Below are 25,184 nucleotides of genomic sequence, written 5' to 3'. Positions count from 1 at the left end.
CTTCTATGTAGTTTCAGGTAGGATTTAATAGATAGTAATAGATTTTTTCACTTGCAAAACTCACCATATATAACTGTATATCAAGTTGTTGGCTATAGAAAATAGCGTAAAGCTCAAGCTTTTTCTGTAGTACTGAAAGGAGCGATGTTTTAAAGGAAAATAAACGTGAGAGACCTTCCTAGTACAAATAAAAGTTATTTCAATAATGCACCAAACAATGACTTCTATGCCTGAGGTAGCTTTTGCAGAAATTTTTACCGTTGCAAGTGGCAATGGGAAGTTATACTGCTGGGTATCAGTCCTCAGCTTCATAAATCACCTCTGCTCTCTGAGGTAGTTTTGCTCTGTGCTTTTTCTTTACATTTCTTTGCCTCACAGAATTAGGTGAGGCAACAGTATCAACTATGGTGAATTATTTATAGGGAGCCTTGTTTCATTTGAATAGCATTTAGATCAAGGAATAGTGGTGTGACAACAGCTGGAGAAAGTTGTTGGAACACTTTGTTATGCTATTGCATCCAGCCCTGTTTCCTCTGACACAGTCCAAAAGATACAAAACCCCATCATCCCTGTTCTGGTTTTGGCATGGCTTGTCACAGCAAATATTTTCTATTTTATTTCCTCCTAGATAAGATGAAGTTCACTACTGCACTCCTCAAGACTGTCTTGAAAAGTTAACATTTAATCTCCTTTAGGTATGGACTGTAACTGTGAATGTATAGTTGAACTTGTAGATCAATTGTTATTTTATTTCTAAATTAAATTAGAAAGTAATTACAGAAAAAATCCTTAAAACTAGAGTCAAGAGACTGACGGAAGCTGGTGAAAATTGTATTGTAGTTATTTCAGAAATACCCTTTAAACCATAAGAAACTAACTTGGGGTCTTAACATTAGTACATCCATTTTGCCTCCTGGCACAATAAATTCATATTAAGAATTTTCCATGTCCTCTATCACTATGTGTAGAGTCACACGCAGTTTGCACATGTAGCAAATGTGGCAAACAAAATTTTCATCTCACTTTTCCAAGCCTTTTATCATAGAATCATAGAATCATGGAATAGTTTGGGTTGGAAGGGACCTCAAAGATCAGCTGGATCCAACCCCCCTGCCGTGGGCAGGGACACCTTCCACCAGACCAGGTTGCTCAAAGCCCCATCCAGCCTGGCCTTGGACACTGCCAGGGATGGGGCATCCACAGCTTCTCTGGGCAGCCTGTTCCAGTGCCTCACTACCCTCACAGTAAAGAAATCTTTCCCCATATCTAATCTAAATCTACCCTCTTTCAGTTTAAAACCATTACCCTTCATCCTATCACTACTCTCCCTAAGAATGGGTCCTTCCCTATCTTTACTTTAGACCCCCTTTAGGTACTGGAAGGCCACTGTAAGGTCTCCCTGGAGTCTTCTCTTCTCCAGGCTGAACAACCTCAACTCTCAGTCTGTCCTCACAGGGGAGGTGCTCAGCGTCTTTGTGTCCCTCCTCTGGACCCACTCCAACAGGTCCATGTCTTTCCTGTGCAGAACACTCCTAAGCTGGACACAGTATTCCAGGTGGGGTCTCATGAGAGTGGGGTAGAGGGGGAGAATCACCTCGCTTGACCTTATGGCCACACTTCATTTGCTGCAACCCAGGATTTCTGGGCTACAAGCACACATTTCTGGGTCATATTCAGTTTTTCATCCTCCAAGATGTCAAAACTTCCGGTTCCATTTGCTCTTCCCCAAAGCCATGAAATTATACACCAAACCTATCATATTATTGTGTCTCATAATGTTTTAGTTAAAGCCATTGGAAACCAGAATATATAAAATAAAGGAGAACACACAGGGAGTAAAAGATGTATTACACAAATAGAAATGCAACATTTAAGATGCTGAAAGACTTCACCACAAAAAATCTAGGTAATCACTCCTTCCACCCCAACTACTGTGAAGATGTGTTTTGTATTTACTGTGCTCTCACTATACATCAGTTAAGCATGTGTTGATTTTTCTTGTTTAGAAAGACAAGAGCTTCTTGTTCCAGAAACTCTGGCCCTTCAAAGAGATGATCTTTACCATAACTTTGGGATACCTGTGTTTACCTACATATATTAGCCCCAGCTTAACATGTAAAATACCCTATTGATCTAGATGCACAGATTTGTTTCTACCTCTTTCCCTAAAAGCATTGTCTTACATGTGCTGAAAGTCCACTCTGGTTGTAACGACTGTTTTCAGACTCAGAACAGTTTATTACATGCTTTTTGGCTGTGCTATAGGAAAGAGGTTTTTCTGATTCCCTCTTTTCAGCTGTTCTGATAAGTAGCACATAAAGTTTTTAACACAAAGTTAAAAAGGAGAGCACAGTTACCATGTTTTCTGTGGAGATGACAGAGATCTAAGTTGCCACCCTTGATTTCATTTAAGCATCTTTGGAATTTTACTGATAAGTAGCTTTGATGGCGCAATCTGCTTTTGAGATGAAAGACTTTGATAGGAATGCAAGTTAACAAGATATTCTAGTATATTAAAGTCAGCTTTTGAAATTTAGTGTACAACCCCAAAGCAAAACCATTAATGTAGAAAAAAATAGAAAAAAACATATAGACACACTACTGCAAAAGAATATTCATGTCCGAAATGTAGAATTGGGAAGCACCTAGTCTAAGAAAAAGTCTGAAAGTCCTATTTGCCTCTACCTTCACAGGATTATGGCTAAAGACAGCAGAGAAATACAAACAAATTTTGACAGAGAATGTTGTGCTGTGTAATGACTGGATGGGAGGGAGCAGAAGGGGATCAGCTAGTATCACCTGTGAGCCGTTAAGCCCAGAACATAAAAGCAAGGTCATATTATGAAAACACTAGTGTAGTGCTTCCTCCTCCTCACATACTAACTTGCTATTTGAGACATAGCTTTAAAGAAATTTCAAGTCAGACAGACTACCTGTAGTCAGAGGCTTAAGTTGGTCATGAAGCTGTAGAAGAAGCCATAGCAAAGACAAGTAAATCCCCATATTTTTACTTCAGTTCTGACAGGAGCTTTTAGTATTTTGGTTTTATTTGTTTATTTTTTGTGTAAGCAGATTTGAACTACCTTTAAAATTCCCAGCTGAGGCACTGCCCAGCAGTGCAGCTGAGGCAGCACAGTTGGAAAGCTGCAGTTATTGAACATTTGGCCAAAAATGCAAGCAAATGGTTGGATCTGGAGTGTGCTAAAGCTCACCTTACCATGGCTTCACTGCTAAAGTAGCAGATGCCTCATTCACAACCAGCCTGAGTATGGTCAGTCACAGCTGTGAAATTATTCCTTTTTTCTCCTACCCAACTCTCATACTTGATATTTTCATAAAACTTATGAATGCTGAGATCAGCTTGCAGTGGAACATCACATCTCATTCTGTTGCTGTACATCCCTTTAAGATAGCCCTTTGTCATTGCCCTTCCTCTTCCCAAAAGTTCTTTGGGGCTCCACTTCCAGTGCACTTGTCCTTCTACTGGGAAATCCATCTCCAAAAAATGCAACTTCTAACAGCTACGTAACACCCCAATGTGGGTCACAGAGAAATCCATCTCAGGTAATTTCCAGTATTCCAATATAATTCTGTGTAAACGCTTGCAGGAATGGGACCTGGGGGTGAAACTGTGCTGGTTTGAAGAGTACCCTGCGAAAAACCACCATGGCTGCTCACAGTTCAAATGTCATCTTTCTTCCTTTCACTAGAATTTCTTTTTTATCCAGGTGCTGCTGTGTATGTATGCAAGTAGAAAGAAAACCTTGTAGCTCAGTTCCCAAAAGCTAAATTTGTACTGCTTCCCAGAATCTTTCATGGTTTCTTTTTGCTTTTGGCTGGCTTCCCAGTTCCATGACTTTTCCTAAGAAAAAGGAAAGTTCAGAAGTGGAAATTTGGTTCCACTGCTGCTTCCTAACATTAAAGGGTCAGCCTTTTGGAAAAGGCTGGTTGCCCTTCATTTCCACATATTCTTACCTCTCAGTCATTGCTACACAAAAATGGCAGAGTTAAGGGATTCCTGCTGTGGAAAACACAGATGTTTAAATAAACAATATTTGCCAACATAAATCTCAGCTAATTTATGTATTTTATTTAAGTCCCTTTTATTCCATACATTGCAACAGGTAGACATGTGCATTATAAAGAATGATGTGCTGTGTTCTGGTATTTTACCAGAACATACAGTTTTCTCTGCTTGAGGTCACTTGGAGATTTAACATCATCTGGACAAGAATAACATCAGGACTTCATGATGCTGTTTTCATAAGGTCAAAGAAACAGCAGTCAAGAGGCAAGAAACAGAAATGTCAGCAGAGAACTAGTTATACCTTCTTTCAAAGAAGTTATTTATGGAGATTTAAAAATGCAGTCATTCAATATCACCTTGATCTTATCTCCCCCATCCTACAAAAAAGACTTTAATATCCGTGTAGTTTACATATGAGCATTTCCAACTTTTCCCTTTTCAGTTCAGATCAAGGAAAGGTATGTTTGGAATATGAGGAGAATTTTAAACAGGTATTTCTCAGGCTGAAAGCTATCTGCTAAACAGGAAATTGCAAATCACCTATACTGTTCTGATTGTTTTCAAAAATTTTTATTTTTTCAATCCAAGCTGCAGGTCAGGTTCATTACTGTACTCAAAATAAGACATTTCCAGTCCCTGTGTTTCCAGAATTATACCAAAAAAAAGTAGCATAAGTTGTTAATTATTTGATTGAATAAGAAATTCAATTATTGTAAAGATGTGCTCCAAATCTAAGTAACAGCAGTGCATGAATCTTTCTTCATCCACCTCACCAGCCTGCACCGGTTTATGTTTTACTTTTAGCTCCTTCTACTTCTTCAAGGATGTTTTATGTAAAGGGTGGCATTCACAGAATCACGGAATGGTTGGGGTTGGAATGAACCTCTGGAGATCATCTAGTCCAAGCCCCTGCTAAAGCAGCTTCACCGAGAGCAGGTTGCATAGGTGTCACATCCAGGCAGGTTTTGAAGGTCTCCAGAGGAGACTCCGCAGCCTCTCTGGGCAGCCCATTCCAGTGCTCTGTCACCCTCGAGGTAAAGTTCTTCCTCATATTCAGATGGAATTTCTTGTGCTGCAGTCTGAGCCCATGGCCCCTTGTCCTGTCACAGGTACCACTGAAGAGAGCCTGGCCCTGTCCTCTTGAACTGGGAGCCCAGAGCCAGGCACAGCACTCCAAGTGCTGCTTCATCAGGGCAGAGCAAAGGGGGAGGATCACCTCTCTCGATCTGCTGGGTCCTCCTAATGCCCCCCAGGATCCCACTGGCCTTCTTGGCCACCAGGGCACACTGCTGGCTCATGGGTAACTTGCTGTCCACCAGCACTCCCAGGTCCCTCTCTGCAGAGCTGCCTTCCAGCAGGTCAGCCCCAGCCTGTGCTGGTGCGTGGGGTTGTTCCTCCCTAGGTCCTTTACATCTGCCTTTGTTGAACTCCATCAGGTTCCTCTCCGTCCAACTCTCCAGCCTGCCCAGGTCTCGCTGAACGGCAGCGCAGCCTTCGGGTGTGTCAGTCGCTTCTCCCAGTTCTGCATCATCTTGTTCAGCAAACTTGCTGAGGGTGTGCTCTGTCCCCTCATCTGGGTCACCGATGAACAGGCTGAACAATCACAGGTCTTCTCTTGGCTATTCAAAAATACTGAAAATCCTTTTCTTCTCTTTGTAGCGTTAGGAATTCAGGGACCTGCTTGTTTCATTTTCCCACACACATCAGCACTGTATGCACATCATAAAACCGCCATTAAACTGATGGGGGTTTTTTCTTATCTTTTGCCCCCAGGTGAATTTGTACTTCATAAGGAAGACCTGGAAGGTTGTCTTGTCTAATGAAGCACCATCGGAAAATCTGGTTCTAGTTAATCAGTCATGTTTACCCTGTATTAAGTGAACGCTTGTCAGTGTGACTATGCATCAACTTACTCTGTATACTAGTTTCTAGCAGAGTGTTTTAGTTCAGAACATGAAATGTTTCACTAACACAAAATGTTTAAGAAGCTTTTTGAAAATTACCTTTTCACACAAAATATTTTCGTTTAGATGAATAAACATTTCCAATGAAAACGTGTTTCACCAGAAAGAAATAATTTCAAATCAGCCAGATGTGTCCAGTACTGCCAACACTAAGCACTTACACCCATCTGCTGAACCTCAGAACATCTTTAGAAGTTTAGTAGATCTGGGATTCATTTCATTTTCTTTCTGATGCATGTGGGTCAAATTATTAAGCTTCCCTGCATTACCATAAGGATTAAGAACTTAATAACACAAAAGCAAATCCTCAGATTCTTACCATATGAAATATAATATTACAGATCTCGTGATAACATCTGCATAACATGCTGGTAATATTCATATGCAGCTTAGCAACCAAGAAAACTGCTTTCCACGCTTCTTCTGCATTGCTCTGTGCTAATCCCAGGGACAGTGCAGCAAGGAGCAGGGGTCCAGGGACTGCAGGGGAACCAGGCAAGACTGGAGGTCAGACCTACGCCAGGAGCAAAATCAATGGAGTGTTCATGGGGTGGACAGGTGCAGAAGATGACAGTGTGTACAGGAGTTGAACTGGTGAGAAGACCCCAGGATTTAGCTGAACTGGGGCTTCATGGGGAGAATTCATTATAAGCAGGACTCAAAACGAAAAGCTTGAAGGAGGAAAGGGAACATCCTCCAAATGGCTGTAATCACTTGTATTAATTTTGCCAATACTCATATCAGTCATATGTAAGAATAACACTGCAAGTTTTAATGGAATTACTGATTTGTTTGAGACAGATGGAAAGAGAGATAAAAAAATGTACTCCAGGGAAGTCTGCATTTGAAAAACAAACTAAAATACGAAATGTAATTCCCAAACCTCATGTTTTCCAGATGTCTCACACTTCCGAACGTTTGTTATTTGTTACATTCTACTTGACCTGTGATTCTTAAACTAGGAAGTAGGCAGTACAGCAGCTTGTGCTTATGTTATGCATCTGTGTATTGGGTCTGGCTGAGCCCCACAGCAGACCCCCCAGTGCCGTGCTTGCACTGGTAGCCAGAAAGGCGGTGATAGCACACCGCTGTTTTGGCTGCTGCTGAGCAGCGCTGGCACAGCACCCAGCTGCCTGCCCGACCTCCCCCTGCCCCTCTCACCAGTAGGCTGGGGGTGGGCAAGGTCTTGGGAGGGGACACAGCCAGGACAGCTGCCCCAAAGTGACCAAAGGGATATTCCATACCGTATGCTTCATACATACATCTGCTTCAGGTATAAAAGCCAAGAGAGAAAAGGAGGAAGGGGGGCACTCATTATTTAAGACATTTGTCTTCCAGAGCAGCCGCTACGCACACTGAAGCCCTGCTTCCCAGGAAGTGGCCGAGCGTTGCCTGATGATGGGAAGTAAATAACATCTTCTGTTTTCCTTCACTTCCACACAAGTGACTTTTACTAGTGCTTCATTAAACTGCTTTTATCTTGACTCCCAAGGTGGTTTTTTCCATCTTATTTTCTCTCGACGCTATTCTGCTGAAGAGGGGAGTCATAGAGCAGCTTGGTGGGCACCTGGCATCCAGGCAAGATCAATGCACCACCATCAGATAAATACATAACAAATTATTTAACCTCCAAGTGTGACTAATGATTGCTAAGATGTCTATCCTGTGAGCCAGTGATGATTCTATAGACATATCCAAATATTTTTTCCTTGGCAAAGCCCTGAATTATACCACTATTTTTAAAGGAAAAATAAAATGGAGTAGATTCAGTATGTCACCTGCCAGTTTCTCTCTTCTATCTATGATATGGACATCATATTGTTTAGTTGACTGACCATATTTGTCATGGAAGAATATTGACAGTTCTCTGGAGATTGTTGAAAGAACGATATAAGTATAGAAATAAACATCTCTCTACATTTCAAAGAGATTTTTAGGTAGTTGAAGGTGTGTAGAATTTTGCTTCTAAAGGAATGCATGTTTATGGTAAGGCCATAAACACCACAGAGTGGCAAATGGTAATAGAATTCTCACCCTAAATTAATGGCAAGTGGATTCTACCAGAAAACAACAGTTCAGTGAATTAGTTAAATATTCTGCCATGTAAAAAATTAATTTTATTGGAAACACTTGAGTGTATTTGCAGGCACAGTGTGACCCTAACCTTCAAGTTTGCACAACTAGGTATTCTAAGCTGCCTGTGTTCTGCACGACATCCATGAAGTTAGAGCTACCTTGTTTTGCTGGCTCCTGCCAGGTGACACTGAGCTTAGAGCATGAAACTCAGTAATGGTTCATCTAAAAAAATATTTCAGTTTTAAGACGTGACCAGATAATAAATTCTGGCCCACAGAACACTTTGCTGAATAAGTGATTAGGATACCAGATGGTTCAGTATAAGAAAATTAATGCTGCTTTTCTAATCATATTACTTCCAGACATATCTAGGCATATTATGTGAACTGTGGGCTTCATTTTGATGGCTGCTGTTCAAACATACATCGAAAGGGTTCCCGCTCCCACAATCTTCAGTCAAAATAGAGGAGGAACACAATCAAAGAATTGTTGAAAACAGTGTTTGAAGCGAAAACAAAACCTGGCACTTTTTACTCTGTTTACAGAAGAAGGCTTTAGTTGTCAAATCACATCATTTCTATAGTATAGACTCTACCATAAGAAGTTTTCAGCCTTGTAACATCATTAATAATTGTCAGTAGTTGATATATTTAAAAAAAAAAAAGAAAAAAAACCTAAAGTTTTTGTACGTGAGCTTTTTGAAGAACTACGTATTTTGCTTTTCAGTAAGGCACAGAAGGGTAATTTTTAAAAGGAAAATATGAACAGGCTGTTATGACAAGAACAACTGGACATTCAGTTCTGTATTACACCTGCGATGTGAGTGACAATGTAAGTCTTGAATTCCTTCCTTCTTTGAAATGCATTTTGAAGTTTGATAGACATAAACCAGACATTTGGCATTTAGACCTTCACCAAAACCATTACGTTAGATTTCACACAAATCTCTCAAACTAAGAATGTAGCCTTTCAGTGAAATACTTTAAGCAAGATCCTGAATATAACTGTGTAAATTTCTGTTTTTAAAGAATATAATAATGAGATCATCCAACTTTGTAATGAGAAAGATCAAAATGGAAAGGCAATTCACCCACGGAAAATGGGAAAAACCTCCCAGTCCAAAAGGAGATAATTCAGACCCTGAACTAATTTTTTCTTAGTTTTGAAAGATTCAGCTTAAAGTATCACAAGCTGTATGGCACACAAACTCCTTGCCGCAGGGAAAACTGAAACATAATGCACTGAGTACAGTCAAATGTTGCTCTTCTTCAAGATCACTTCAAGAAGAAACTCAGGCTCACAGCTCTAGAAATTACTCTATCCCCTTCACAGCAGAGGGTTGCATATTCTTCCTGTTAAAACTACTTCTCTTTGCATGAAAATATCTAAAACAATCAGTAGATGAAAATAGAATGTAGATAGGCTATAACATGACTTGTTAAAATGTTCTGGTTTTCAGCTGGCAAGGGACATGGATGGGTCTCCATTTCTCACAGAAAACTTGCAGAGTTTATGTGAAGAGTGGCTGAATAAAAAGCATAAGCAGAGCTTGAAGGAAGGATGGGCTGAGTCCCTATACAGAGGCTGACCTAGGACCAACTTTTCCATGGATTCCAGCAAAACTCAATAGCTAATACCTGTTCATGCTTCTCCAGTTAAGAAAGCATTTGGGGATGCCAGCAAGTATACCTTAGACATGTGACATTTTGAATGTCAGAGCTGTGCAGCTAAAGATTTTAGGCATTTTTATGATTCAGTAGCAGTAGAGTGGGTGTCTGAAGACATTTTATGTCTCAGATGTTCAGATTGCCTAAGTATTCATGACAAATTTTCTGAAAGAGGTGGTGGCTCCCAGACTGTAGAATTTAATTTTGCAGTGGCGGTATTACTCTATTCCACCTGACGGGAACACAAAGGGAAGACAAAATGACTATCTTTCTACTTCATTTTTCATTATTTGCAATTTCTGCATGACTGCTGTGATGCTGTACCTTCCTCAGATCAGCACTGAGAACTGTTACGCTTTCATGTGGTTCTTTAAAACATTTAAATCCACTAAAACGTGTTTTAAAATGTTGGAAGCGTCATATTAATCATGGTACATTTTGCTGGCTGCTCCATATCTGTAAAAGCAGAACAAGACTGAAGTCATTCTTCTATGTCTTTTTAACTATAAAATGAGTGTTTTCAGTGTGCACAGCCAAAAGCACGGTGGTGTTTTAAAAGATTGTGACTAGGCTACTTCATCGTTGCTATCATTTTAGACTTCAAAAGTGCTGATTTTGACTTTGTGCATTATGGCACAGCTTTGCACAAGAGTTCAACGCCCACAAATACAGGAATATTTTATTTCCCTGGTGATATCCGTGGTGATGAGTTCTCTTGCAACTTCAGCTTTATGGAGTTGCCTGAATAGGAACTGAGCTCCATTAGCAATCAGACCTGGTTTTAAATAACAAATTCGTGAAAATGTGGATTTCAGAGTATTGTAATGCCTGGCTCACTTACCGGGTTCTTTGAGCCATTCTCTAATTTGGTATCAACTAAGAAAGATGGTAGGCTGCTTGAGTGGAAAGCAACAAATCTCCCAGCAAGATATTGCTTGTCTGGAGTTGACTTTCTGGAATTCATTTTCCCACATGGCATTTTCCATGCCAACAGGTACCTTTGGGACTAAACCAGCTTAAACCTTAGCTCAGTGAGAATGAGTTATTTTCCTCTTTTTCTCTTCCCCACCCCCCCACCCCCTTTTTTTTTTCTTCTCCCAGGCCCTAATTAGAACTGCTTGCAGTTTTGTTGTACTGGATTTTTATTGAAAGCTGAGTGTCTTATGCATAACATTCCATTAAAAGCTAAATGCTCTACAGATATGTTCCCCTTTTAACAACTGTTGCTGAAGTATAACCTGTGTTCCCAGGAAAACTCGTCTGTCAAATTTGCTATGGGTAGTCAGGGAGCTGGCAGTTCCTGAGGAGCCAGAGCTTCCAGAAACCACAGCTTCATGCTCACCACCTCAAAGCCAAGGGCAACTGCATTTCCATCTACCTATTACACAAAAGTATCTGACAGTCCCAGCTCCATTAGGAACACATCAGCCCCTTTGACTGGTTTTCTGTACTTCTCTGCTCTGACACATTTTAGAAATTGTTCAATTTATGCAACACAACAACAACAGAACCTTTTCTTTTGTCTGCTGCCCTTAGGCCATTTTGGCCACAAATTGTACAGAAGTGTCTTCTACTGGTTTGTGAGCCACATAAACAATAATTTTCACCAGCGCCGAGTTCTCTTTATCTTTCCCTGGGAAAAGATTATATTAAATAAATTGTCAATACAATGTTTTATGAGGGCTTCTAATAAACAGTTGTGTTCTTATGTTAGAGAAGGCAGATTGAAGAATATTGCTTTGTGCTTGAGTACAGGGAATAGAAGCCATAACATCTTGGAGTTCATGGGGAAATTTCACCACCTGCCCTTGCTCCAGAGGGCTTGGCAAAAAGTGCCTTTATGTCTAAGAAGCACCACAGCCAGTCACTGCCTTTTTGTGATAGCTGTGAGAGACAAAAAAGAATCTGCATCCTTGTTCTTTTATTTACCATCTATTGTCACAAGATCCAGAAGAAAAGTGCTTGGAACTACACCAGTTTCTGGGGCCTGGTGGATTACGTTGTTGATAAATGGAAGGGCCAGCCTGGAAATTTGGTCAAAGAGCTGCTGTATGGTGTAATACAATCTAGAGAGGGTCAAGGATGTAAAATCTGTTCTCAGTCATCCAAGACTGAAGAAAAAGTTCAGGTATTCCATTCACCCTGTAACTATATTAAACCACACCTGTGAAGGCAGGGTCATCATTACTAGAGATTTGCAAAACAGCTTCTGATTTGGAAATAGTAATTTGTTACCTTTGCTGAAAGACTGGAAAAAAGACCCCTTTAGATTAGGTGACTAGGACAAGGAAATACAAATAATAAGGCACTGAAACGATTCATAGAAATAAATGGATGAGCTCAAGGTACTAATTGGGAATGATTAATTCATGTTGTTTCAAACAACGTGTACACGAAATGAGTGATGAGGTTAACACTTCCATAAAATAAACAAAATGTTCCACCTTATCCTAGCAACCCTAAGTAACTTTCTGCATGTATTGTACTGTCTCAGCAGGTCTGGCACCTGCTATGTCTAGTGTTTCTTTCATATGCAAATCATATGCATATGCAGTGTTTCCATCTTTTTCTTTTGCACGAACATCCACACATCATTTTGTGCAGGGTTCCTACCATGCTTTTCTTCTATAACCAAATGCATTCTAGGAGAAACATTGCATGGGTTTTTTATACTTCATTTAGCCTGGTTTGCTTGCTTGTTTCTATGTGTAAATATTTGGGGCCTGATTTAAATTTCCACATAGTGTGACAGACCACCTTTGATGTTTTGCAGGCCAGAACTCAAGGTAAAAAAATGCTTTCTAAAGTATTCTCCTTCATGATTTATTTCTACCTTTTTTAGTGTAGAAGATGACCTAGAGAAGGTAAAATATCAAATAAAGGGGAAAATTGAAGTTACAGGGCTGATTCCTGAGATTTTGTCAGGCCAGGGTGCTACTTCAACATGGTCCTAAACACTAAAAGTAATTTAAAAAAATCTGATTTTACCTTTCTTGACTCCCCCTTCCTACCTCCAAATTTTAGAGAAATAGCATTTCCCCAAAGATGTCTTCCTTTCTCACTCTGCCTCCAATATCTCTGGCTTTCATATCCTCTTCAAAACCTTTTTATTCTCCTAAAATGATTTTTCCCTTTCCCATCAGTAACCTGCTACTGATGATCAAAACAAGATTTTTGAGACAATATGTTCAGGTTTTTTTTAACTTACTGCTAACTTTTCAATTATCTGTGATTTGTGTAAGGTCTATAGTTAAAATGGATCTAGTCATCACAGCATGGAGCACAGCAGGCATCTGGTCTCAGTGCATCCATATCTCTGTGTTTTGCTTTTAGTCTCTGTAAACAACATGCAAAAATATTGAGATGCTTACAAAAGGGATCCAAAAGAACGAGCACACCAGGTGGGTAGTCACTGAATGAAGCATAAAAACAAAGAGTATTCATTAATTTTTATGCTTTCTGAGTCATAAGCACTTTACTCTGATATTCATAAAGGAGCATCTGTCCACTAAGAATTCACGGTCTGAGCCCTCCTCCATGGTTTCTATGTTCACTCTTTAGCTAAGTGAGGAAGAAATAGGTCTTTATTCCAGAAACAGATGATCATGATGCTTGCTTGATCCAGGTTGCAAGCAAACCACATTGACATTCCTGCTCCTGGACTTAGGGCTATACTGGAGTTGAATGAATTAGGAGTGAGAGAGTTTTGGTTTCTTTTTGAAGCTGGAGAATAGCCTTTCCTGTCCATATGCCACATAGCATTTGGTAGAGACAATGAAATATTAATCAGAACAAGAATAGAACTCCAGCTCTCCCTTCTTTTAGAAAAGTGCTCTAGCCACTATTTCATGAAATCATCAAAAGCCTTACTATTTCCAATGTATATTTCATATGTTCACACAAAGTGAAATAGCTCTGGGACGACAGAATGGACTTCCATTCCAGCACCTATAACCTGGGGTTTTCTTTCAGAAGGTAGAACATGTGTGTTTGGATCCACCCTGGAAGACAAGGAACTAAATCGAAATCTCTTGCTTTCTGAATGTTGGTCCAATCTTTGAGCCAAGTGAAAAGAGCAAGCAAGGGTTTCTTTATCCCCTTTTCACCTGGAACATTGTCTGACAGGCACACATTATTGAACCTTAGGAAAATCAAGGTGCAGAAACCTCTCTCTCAAGAATCAGAGCTAGGATTAATTCTGGGGAAAGTTTTAAGTCAATGAATGGGAAATGAGGCACCTCCAGGCACATTCTGGATAAATCTCCAGGAAGCTTAATGTTCAGCTGAGACATTGGCTAAGACAAGCAGTGTCTTCTGACCGTGCTGCCTCCTGAGTTATATTGTACAGAGATTGCAAGGATTGCAATTTCAGTGACCTCCAAACAGAAAAACTAAATGTTAGGAGATAAATTGGATAGTTTCTGCTTCCCTTAGATTTATTACTGTAGCGTTCCTGCAAACTGGAAGATGATACTCATTCATGTCAATGGTAGATGTTTAATATCAGGACCAAGAGAACCAAAATAAAAAAGTTTTTTATAAATCATTTTTTTTTGAGTTGATGTAAACCTTCTGGAAATCACTGCACTAGTCTCATAACATTGTTCAACTTTGAGAATACCAAGTACCTTGTTGGTATTTCTCTCTACACTCTGTTTTTACTTAAACAAGATTTGTATAATGTACTTCCAGGTGACTTTTAAAATTATTTTATTTTTGTTAGGTTGAGAAATACTTCATGTTTAAGGCCAAGAATTCCTAGTTTCCAACCTGTTGAGATGTTTCTTCATGTTTATATTCTGATGCTTAGCCATTTGTGTAGATTTGAGAAATCTGAGAGTAGTAGAATACAAATACTGAGCTTTGGGTGAGGGATTTGTGTTTATGTTTCTTTTTCATGTTTGTTTATTTGTTTCTTACAAATTCAGGAAGCACTAAGAATGCAATTCCATATGTAAACATTCAGTAGTCTCAAAACATAGAATCCTCAAACAATATCGAAGCCTATCTGTAGGTAAACCAAGCTTCTAAAATGCTCAGCATCGCCACATACTTCAAGAGAAATCCAGAATGCACAGCAGAATCTGACCAGTTCTGAGGCTTTTTTTCTGTCTCTGCTTGTAATCAAGTAGGATCATCTGGCACCATAACAGCTGCATATACATGTTTCATAGCTGTGAAGAACAAGGCTGAAATTTATTTCAGTTAATCACAATTTGGCCATTGACTTAGAGGGTTTCTGGATTTCAGCCCAAGGAAGGTTAACAATTAAATCTATATACATGTTTTAACAAGAATGTATTAGGAAAGTAGAAAACAATGTAGACTATCAAGAAAAACTTTCAGAACATCTAAGATCTGTCATAATAATAACTACTAAAACAAATAGTCATATTCCCATTGCTGAGAGAGAAATGACCAGTAAATGTTCTTTGCAGGCAAGGAGGAGACCAAAGAATATTATTTATGAGAAATGCAGTTAATGAGCTAATTCTTGCCAAATGAAATGCTGTTGTACAGCATTTCATTACATTCACATAAGCAATAACAAGTCTTTCAGTCTACAAGGTATCTCTGGCAGATTATTCAGTGGTAATCTATAGAGATATCCTCTTTCTATTTCATCAGAAAATATAAGGATCAACAGGCAGACATATAGAGGAACTGAAATTAAATAGTATTTGATAATAAAAATTATGCAGGTTGAATTTTTGACCAAAACCACCACTCCTAATTTTCTTAGAAGACAAGATACTTTCATGAGAAGTACTATTTTACGCATATTAAAATAAAATCTGTTGGAATGCAGACCCAACAACTGAATTGGATCATAGCTTCATTTCAGGACTTATCAGTATAAGTGTGAATGAATTAAGATTCTTCCTGTCCAGGCTCTGGAGCAGTTGCAGGTCTGTTTTATGGTAGCCAATACAAAATACCTTACTTAGCTGGAATATGTCAAAATCCTTCTGTAACTCTATTACCTCTATGTTAACATGTATATTTCAAACTCAACCTACTACTAGAACTTATTTTCATGTGAAGTGAAACCTCAAGTCCCGGTAGTAAGAGGTCTTAATAAATACATAAAGAATCAAGGCATTATTGGTTGTTTGAAATATGTAGTGCTTATGTCTAAGGAAGAATGGCTTTATACTAGAAGTATAGAAGCTTTAGAAGAAAATTTTAAGAATCAATAATCCAAGTCAGGGTTGTTACTATTAAACAGGGCAAAAAGCAACTTGGAGTATATCAGTGCAGATTAACATCTTTCTTCTGTAACTTTTAGGCAAAACAAACACAATAAACCTCAGAAGGCTCTTACCTTCCTGCTGGCTAGCTGCCAATCACAATACAAGCAATTCCTTGCCAAAAGACACACACAGACTCATTGATGATGTTGCAGACCAGAAGGTATGTGTGTTCTCACTAGGAAACCAGACAGCTGAGGGGAATACAGGGTATATTTCAGCCTGTGACAACTGCTAAAAAGTTTGTGCTGCCTTTCAGCACTCAGGCCAAAAAATGGGAGCTAGGAAACATGGTGGTATGCACAGTAATTTGCAATAGGAAGCAGAAGAAGGAAGGGAAACAAGGTTTCAAGAGGAATGAGATAAGGGACATTGTGGCAGATTTGTGAGTTGAGGTAGAGTAACATGTTACTGCCTAAAAAGTGGGTGGCTGTACCACATGGTGTGGTATGTGATCTGATAATCTGGATTTGGACCATTATAATGGTCCACCTTTCTGTTTCAACAAATATTCTGGTTTATTTTCTCTATGTTTGCACACACAATGAGTTCACCTGCTCCTGTTGTCAAATGCTGGGGAATTTCCCAGAAGTTTTGGTGGAGGAGTTAAATTCCTTTAGTTTTATTCTCTGCTCTGCTAGGTGCTTCCCTAGTCCTCAGAAGATACCCTGGAACTCTTCTGTTTGGTTTTACTCCTCTTCATGAGACTGAAGAAGTGTATATTTTCAGCCTTTATTGTTTATCTTTTCCTATTTGTTGTTTACTTGTGCTTATAAGGAAGGTTAAGCTTGTCACTGTAAAGTGAGTTTTATTTGTTTCTGTTCCAATTTCCCTGACCTTTTCTTAGGCATAAGGTTGTTTAAAGCAAGATAGGGTTTTGGTATTACCTTACCAGTAGTTTTCATCCTAGCCATCCATTTGTTTTTCACTGCAAGGTGATTTCTTTTCCCCCTACAGATTCAGTGAGTGGGTGGAGCTGCATCCTTCTCTTGATCTTTGTAGTCCTTGCGAAGTGCTGACAATGTCCTCCGAATTTCTTGCATCTTTCTTCAGATGCCAACCATCCTTCTGGTCTTTTTTTTTTTTTTTTTTTTTTTTGGCTACCTAGCATATAGTTCCATTTACTGCATTGATCTCTTCTTTTATCTTTACATGCATACATATTTCAGGTTTTTTTTTCTGTCCTGAAAAATAATCGGGTGGGTTTTTTCAAGACAATGATGTAATAACTTTATTCACCCTCTATGTATTTCAGTATGTAATGTATAAAATACATAGCTTTGCAAATTCTAAAAACGTTGTAGCTGTTGGATCTTGATATTCTGATAGACTCTCTCTGAGGGTTTAGGTTTGGTTGTTTCTTTTTTTTTTTTAGTTATGCTGATTGTCAATTATATGATATTTTACCATAATTTCTATGCCAAAATTTTATTTCCATTTCTGCAAATGGTCTGGTACAGAAATGATGGATAGGCTGCTTAAAGGTCATACATGCAGATATTTGAGATCATAAGCCCTTTTGCAAAATCTTTATGAATCTGGCATTACTTTTCTCACCATTTGTCCATTTTGGCTATTTGAAGTGTAAACCCTAGAGGGAATGACTGCTCTATCCACTTGTGTGTTCCCGGAGTCCTGGCTGCATTGAGATCCCAGTCTACAGTTAAGTTTGCATAAATGAAGATATAACTTCCCTAGCAGAAGCTGTGTGTATTTGACATGTATCAACTATAGGATGAATGATTATTTTAGAAGAAAAACATTCTTATGCCATACAAAACAACAGGAGACCTAAAAATACGTATTGAAAAAAAGTCCTTTTATTTTCAGGTTTCAACTTGTCAGTTGCATAGATCAAAATAAGTGAAATATGAAGTGCCTTGAAAACATTAGCCAGGAGTACTTCTTATTTTATTAACTGCAAGTCAAACTGGACTGCTTGCTGCATTAAGATGGAAAACAGAGAAACCCTAAGACTGATCTTCCCACAATTTGGCATACGTTGGCATAAAAATCAAAGAGAACATTTGGCTTATTGTTGACATGTCTGTGTAGGAAATGCAGACCAACAATAATCTTGGCATTATACTTTTTAACTTAAATACTGTAGAACTCTTACAAACATGTGGTAAAAAGATAGACTTTAGTCTGTAACTAAAATATAAAAGGTACTGAACAAAGGCTGCTAGCTTTCTTTCCATTCATAGTGTAATTGCAACTGGTTTCAAGCAAGCTATAACATAATAAGGACTAAAACTTCAATGTCAGTAATATAATTTGGTATCATATATCAATGTTTCTTAGCAACAACCCAGTAATGTTCAGACAAGGCCATGCTCAAATGAAGTAATAAATATCACTGGAGAATACTTTTCAATTAATGGTTAGGCTTCAGGTTTCTCCCTCTTTGAAAAAACTGCAAATAAATAACTGTGCTGCTCTAGACTGAAAACATGAATCACTGGATTGTTTTGTTTTCTTTTTAACAATCTGCGTATACTTCAGCTGTGACAGTGTTCATTAAACAAAATACTTCTTTTATCTTTGCTGTAAAGATAGATTGTTGGTCCTGTCAGGAAGGCTGTCTTTCAGCCCCTGAGATCTCTCCCAAGTCACAGTCTTGTGATGGACCCACAGTGTTAAACCTGCATGTGTATAAACTACCACTTGAAGGAAGAAAAATGAGGTGTTTTTTTCCCCATATTCAAGTTATATCATCTAAGATATATTCACAACCCTTCTTTCTTAAAGTTCCACCCATTTCTGAACACAGGTAAACTTTCAACATTTCAGCATTCAGAGGGGAATGAAATTAGTCAAGTAATAAAAATAGAAAAAACCAAGAAACAGGGAATACCAAAGATTACTAGTAATACCCTGATATTTTATGTTAATATTTTTATAACCTTACAATTCATTATTCATTACCAAAAAGACAAAAACTGTGTGTGAATTAATGCTATTCTGACAGCAACTTGGATGAGGATCAAATTCTCCTTTGCTACTCACAGATATAGCTTCATGGAGGTTTGCATTGCCCCAATCTCTCACCCCTGCATGGTCAGAACTCTTGAGAAAACTAATCTTTCAGAAACTTTCATACCTGATGTACTTTGGTTTTGAGAGCCATCACTTTAGCTTTTCTTTTTCCTTTCTGATCCAAGCTTTAGAGAGATATGGAACCACAGAATCACAGAATGGTTGGAGTTGGAAGGAACCTCTGGAGATCATCTAACCCAAGCCCCTGCTAAAGCAGGTTCACCTAAAACACGTTACACGGTGTCACGTTCAAGCAGGTTTTGAAGGTCTCCAGAGAAGGAGACTACACAACCCCTCTGGGCAGCCTGTTCCAGTGCTCTGTCACCCTCAAAGTAAAGAAGGTCTTCCTTATATTCAGATGGAATTTCTTGTGTTGCAGTTTGTGCCCATTCTTCCTTGCCCTGTCACAGGCACCACTGGAAAGAACCTGGCCCCGTCCTCTTGACACTCACCCTTAAAGTATTTGTATGCATTGATCAGATCCCCTCTCAGTCTTCTCCAGGCTAAACAGGCCCAGCTCTCCCAGCCTTTCCTCAGAAGGGACATGCTCCAGGCCCCTCATCATCTCTGCAGCCCTCCAGTGGACCCTCTCCAGTAGTTCCCTGCCTCTCTTGAACTGGGGAGCCATCCTCTGACACAGCACTCCAGGTGCAGCCTCACCAGGGCAGAGTAGGAGGGGAGGATAATGCCCCTCAACCTGCTGGCCATGCCTCTCTTAATGCCCCCCAGGATCCCACTGGCTCCCTTGGCCACCAGGGCACACTGCTGGCTCATGGGCAACTTGCTGCCCACCAGGACTCCCAGGTCCTTCCCCGCAGAGCTGCCTTCCAGCAGGTCAGCCCCAGCCTGTGCTGGTGTGTGGGGTTGTTCCTCACCAGGGGCAGGACCTCACACCTGCCTTTACTGAACTCCATCAGGTTCCTCTCTGCCCAACTCTCCAGCCTGTCCAGGTCTCACTGAATGGCAGCGCAGCCTTTGCCGCTGATCACGATCCTCCGAGCTCTGCCATTCAGCCAGTTCTCAGTCCCCATCACCGTCCACTCATCCAACCCACGCTGCCTGAGCTTACCTATGAGGATGTTGTGGGAGACAGTGTCAAAAGCCTTGCTGAGGTCAAAGTAGACAACATCCACCGCTCTCCCTTTATCTACCCAGCTGGTCATTCCATCACAGAAGGCTGTCAGGTTGGTCAGGCATGGTTTCCCCTTGGTGAATTCGTGTTGACTACTCCTGGTAACCTTCCTTTTTCCTCCACATGCTTGGAGATGACCTCCAGGATGAGTTGTTTCATCACCTTTCCAGGGATGGAGGTAAGTCTGACTGCCTTGTAGTTTCCTGGCTCCTACTTGTTGCCCTTTTTGAAGACTGGAGTGACATTGGCTTTCCTCCAGTCCTCAGGCATCTCTCCTGTTCTCCATGACCTTTCAAAGATGATGAAGAGTGGCTTGGCAATAACACCTGCCAGCTCCCTCAGCACTCAGGGGTGCATCCCAATGGGGCCCATGGATTTGTGTGTGTCAGGTTTGTTTAAGTGATCCCTAACCTGATCCTCCTTGACCAGGGGAAAGTCTTCCTTTCTCCAGACCTCCTCTCTTGCCTCCAGGGTCTGGGAATTGTGAGTGCTGGCCTTGGCCATGAAGACTGAAGCAAAGAAGGCATTCTGTAACTCCACCAGGGCATCCACCTCATTCAGCAGCAGCCACACATTCACTCTAGTCATCCTTTTCCTGCTGATGTACTTGAAGATTACTTTTTTGTTGTCCTTAACATCCCTTGCCAGAATTCCAAACAGACCTTAGCCTTCCTTGTCATCTCCCTGCACATTCTGAGAACATTCTTGTATTCCTGCCAAGTAGCTTGTCCCTTTTTCTACATCACATAAACTTCCCTCTTCTGTTTGAGTCTAGCCAGAAGTTTACTGCTTGTCCATGCAGGCCTCCTGCCCCCTTTACTTGATTTCTTACTTACAGGGATGTACTGATCATAAGCTTGGAGGAAGTGATGTCTGAATATTAGCCAGCTCTCTTTGACCCCCCCTACCTATCAGAGCCACAAGATTCCTCCAAGTACATCTCTGAAGAGGCCAAATTTAGGTGTCCTGAAGTCCAGGGCTGTGATCCTACTTATTGCCGTGCTTCCTCCACACAGGATCCTGAACTCCACCATCTCACGGTCACTGCGGCCAAGCTGCCCCCAGCCTTCACATCCCCAAGCAGCCCTTCTGTCTTTGTGAGTACAAGGTGCAGCAGCACACCTCGCCTTGTTGGCACCTCCACCACCTGTGTCAAAAAAGTTATCACCAATCTCTGAAGGAAACTCCTGGACTGCATGAGCCTAGCTGTTGTCTTTCTAGCATATATCATGGCAGTTGAAGTTTTCTGTGAGAACCAGGGCCTGTGATCATGAGGCTACCTCCCAGTGTCTGTAGAAGGCCTTACAGACTTCCTCTTCCTGAGGTGGGCTGCAGTAAACATCCACAACAGCGTCACCCATGTTGACCTTCCCCTTAATCTTCACTTTTGCTCTCGACTCATTCTGCATCCACCCATAAGGAGAGCTCAATACATTGCAGTTGCTCCCTCACATGAAGAGCTGCTCCACCACCTCTCCTTGCTGGCCTGTCTTTCCTAAAAACTACAGAGCCATCCATAACAGCATTCCAGTCATGTGAGCTATCCCACCGTGTCTCTGTAACTGCAATGAGATCGTGGCCCTGCAACAGCACACAGGTCTCTGAGTCTTCCTGTTTATTCCCCATGCTGCATGCGTAGGCGTACAGGCATTTCAGAGAAGTAATTGAGCATGCAGTTTTCCAGGGAGGCAGCAAGAGGACCCACCACAGCCACGTGCACCCTTGAGGTGGCTGGTCTTCTAGTACTCATCTTGGGAAGCACTCAAGGAACATATTTCATTGCTCTGGTTGGCCTGGTTTGTTCCCCAGGTAGATAGGATGGCATGAGCATTGCCACACTTTGGACCCCTCTCCTGAGTCACTGCAGTTTAAAGCCTGCCTCACCAGGTTGTCCAGCCTGCTGCCAGAGGTTCCCACACAACCTTAATGCTTTCAAAATATTAACTTGTTTTAATAGGGGAACATAAGTATAAAATTATTGGTCTTTTTTCAAAGAATTAAGGTTCATTTGTTCATTTGTAAGAACAAATGCTTAATATTCACATATAACATTTACTTCAAAAGGAGTTTTCCAATGTGCTAGTAGGCATTTAAGATCTGACAGAAGATACTAGCTTCTCAAAAACACACATTTTGTGTTAAAGTGACAAAGCAGATGATACTTGAAGATAGTGTAGTGGGCAACAGACATGCATTAGCCACAAAGCCAGTAGGTGTCCCTGGAACTGGAGATCTGTGTCCATGTTGGTTCAAACAAGCCTTTTATTTCACGACCCGACTCTCAGCATCTCAGATTTCTCAAGGGTGTGGAAATGTTAAACTTGGCAGGGCAGCATTTCTGTGTCAACAGACCACTGAAGGCTTTATCTGGAGTGGAAAACTAACCAAAACAAACAGTCTCTCTCCACTGAGAGCCCTTCCCAAATAACACATTTTTGGACCAGCTCTCTCAGGCAGTCTCTTTGCATTGATAACACCTCCACTTGCAAAAGATAAAATCCTGATGTCATTCAGAGAGTATTCAAATACTGATTGCAAAGCTGATAGGATTCATAAATTCTGGGAGAAAAAAGACTTGTTTTTCTAACTCCTCAAAACAAAATAGAAGCAACCAAAGAAAGGCCCCCCCTTAGATGAAATAGTTGCCTTGTGTCACACCATGTAACCAACCCCCTCTTGAAGGGCATGCAGGATCCATGTTGACATATGTGGTTACAGACAGGTTATATCTCCCACCCCAATTCTAGTCAGGCAGACACAGACTGGCTCTGGTCAGAAATACTTGAAGTCCAGTAAACATGCCACCAAGCCCAAGGCGGTACACTTTACCCCTTTCAAGACTTCTGTTTCAGGTCCAGCAGCACTCTAGCATTGCTGCACAGCCCCTGAATGTGATCCAGCTGCCACCTGCCAGGCCCTGAGCAGGCGCAGGATGGACACACAGCTCCACAGCTGCTGCTGGAGATACACCACTGGTCTTACCCGGTGCTGCACAGTTAAGCGGGGGGGGACAGAGATTTCTATAGAGGCTCAGGCTGCAAAACATGAACCTAATGGTGATCAGCACTGGAGGCTGCAGAGGAAAGCATGAGAAATCTGAAACTGGTGTTTCTAGAGCAATGGACCCAGCAGAAAACTTTCTTCCTCATCTTGAGGGCTTGGCCAGGGAGATAGGAGGGACTGCGTTCTTTGCAGTTTAGTCAACTAAACCACCGCGTCCAATCTGACTTGCTGCTTGGGCTGGGGCTGACACACATGTGGGGACAGCCTGTATCTGTCTCTCCCATCTACAGTTCCTACATGCTCTTTTTTCTTTCTCTTCTGCACTGCAGATGTTGAGAGGAGAGAAAGGGGTCAGAGGGAGGAAGTTCTAACAAATCTTGAAAACACAAAGTATCTTACAGATCAAAATATTCTTTCTGTTTTTAAAACGATACAGGAAGCTGAAAAAGCAGATCTTTAAATTCTTTTTTCATTACAATTATGTGACATGCTTAGAAATCAGATATGTAATTTTTAAAATCTCTTTTTCTCCTTTCTTTACTGAAAGTTTCCTTTGAGAAAACAATTTTAGATTTATGTTTGTGCATAGCAGTTTACCCTAGGATCAGCAACAAAAAATGCAAATATAAATGTGATGTGGTATGCGTGGTATTACTTGAAAAGAAAACTACATGAAATGTATACCATTTAAAATAGCATTAGCCTGGTAGGTGAACAGCACAAGCAACCCTTAGTTACCTCACAATTGCATTCCACTTTACACAGAGCCAACAGTGGTTAAATATATGGTGTGATTGGGAATAAATTTAGCATTTTACCCGCCAATCAGATCATGTTAAAACGATTTTCTCTAAGTTTTTGGAGAGCTTGAGCTTATGAGCTTCAGGGAGTTTCTTTGTGGAAGCCTTCCTACATCTTTCAGGAAAAATAGCAGAACAGTCATGTTAGAACAAAATGAGGGCCTGCCTACCTAACCCAGATCAGGAGTCTTATGTGCATAATGTCTCCTACTCGTACTCCTGCCTGGACATGGCAACCAACAGCTGAGGACTTTGCTATTGTTATTTACAAAACCACAATGTGAGCTACACTTTTAGAGGTCAAATGCTCACTAGAGGTGACTTGCACATGACTTGAACCTTGCAGTCTCGTTTTTTTTTTTTGACTAGCTGTCCTTTGCTTCTGATTTTCTATATAACGTCCCTTATTACATGTGAATTTAGTTGATAGGCTACAAGTACACTTAAAAATCACTGCATTACTGCCACCAAAACACCTCTCATTTGAGTGTCATAGACCCCTCCTGAACAAAAAAAAACTGAAATAAGTGATTCTCTGATACCCCTCTGTGTGCCTCAACAAGGAGCAATCCCATTTCCATTTTACTCTGACCTGTAGGAGTCTCAAGCTTTGTTGATTAATTTAAATGCTAGCCTAGCATTTTTTACTGTCTTAAGGTATTTTTCTGCTCTTCCGTTGGTTCTCCAGCCAGGCACTTTCTGCTTTTGTGCTTTTACAGTAATAAATCTATTACAGTTTATATGGCCTTTTCTGTTGCATGGAGACAAATATCTATAAAACATACCTGGAGGCATTTTCTTCAGTTATGCCTCCCTCCCCTGGCTCCTTTCTTATTCCTATTCAAGGATAGCCAGAAGCATTCTGTGTGACTAAAGAAATTAGGGTACTGTTTGGTCATGGTTCCTCCTCTCAAGCATCCTTAGGGCTTGCTCCAGCTTTCCTCTGATCCCATGGGGAAACACAGTAAGATGCTTAAGGTTTCCCCATGATGCTTTCCTAAGCTTACACAACCATGCAGGATCAGCTGTAGGACTTGCAGAGGTTCCAGTCCACCTTGTTAGGTAATTTTGCTACGTTTGAAAATCATTCCCCAGTCCCCAATGGGTTAGAGTATTTAATATTTGGGGTTTTCAACTTGTTTAGGTATTTCCTTGAGCACACAGTCAGAATGAGATGAAGCAGTAATGTGAAGTAATGCTGAGAAAGGTTTAGAATTACAGAGTT

The sequence above is a fragment of the Falco peregrinus genome, chromosome Z (genome assembly GCF_023634155.1).
Source record: "Falco peregrinus isolate bFalPer1 chromosome Z, bFalPer1.pri, whole genome shotgun sequence".
NCBI lineage: Eukaryota > Metazoa > Chordata > Aves > Falconiformes > Falconidae > Falco > Falco peregrinus.
Note: the sequence above shows the minus strand (reverse complement) of the source record.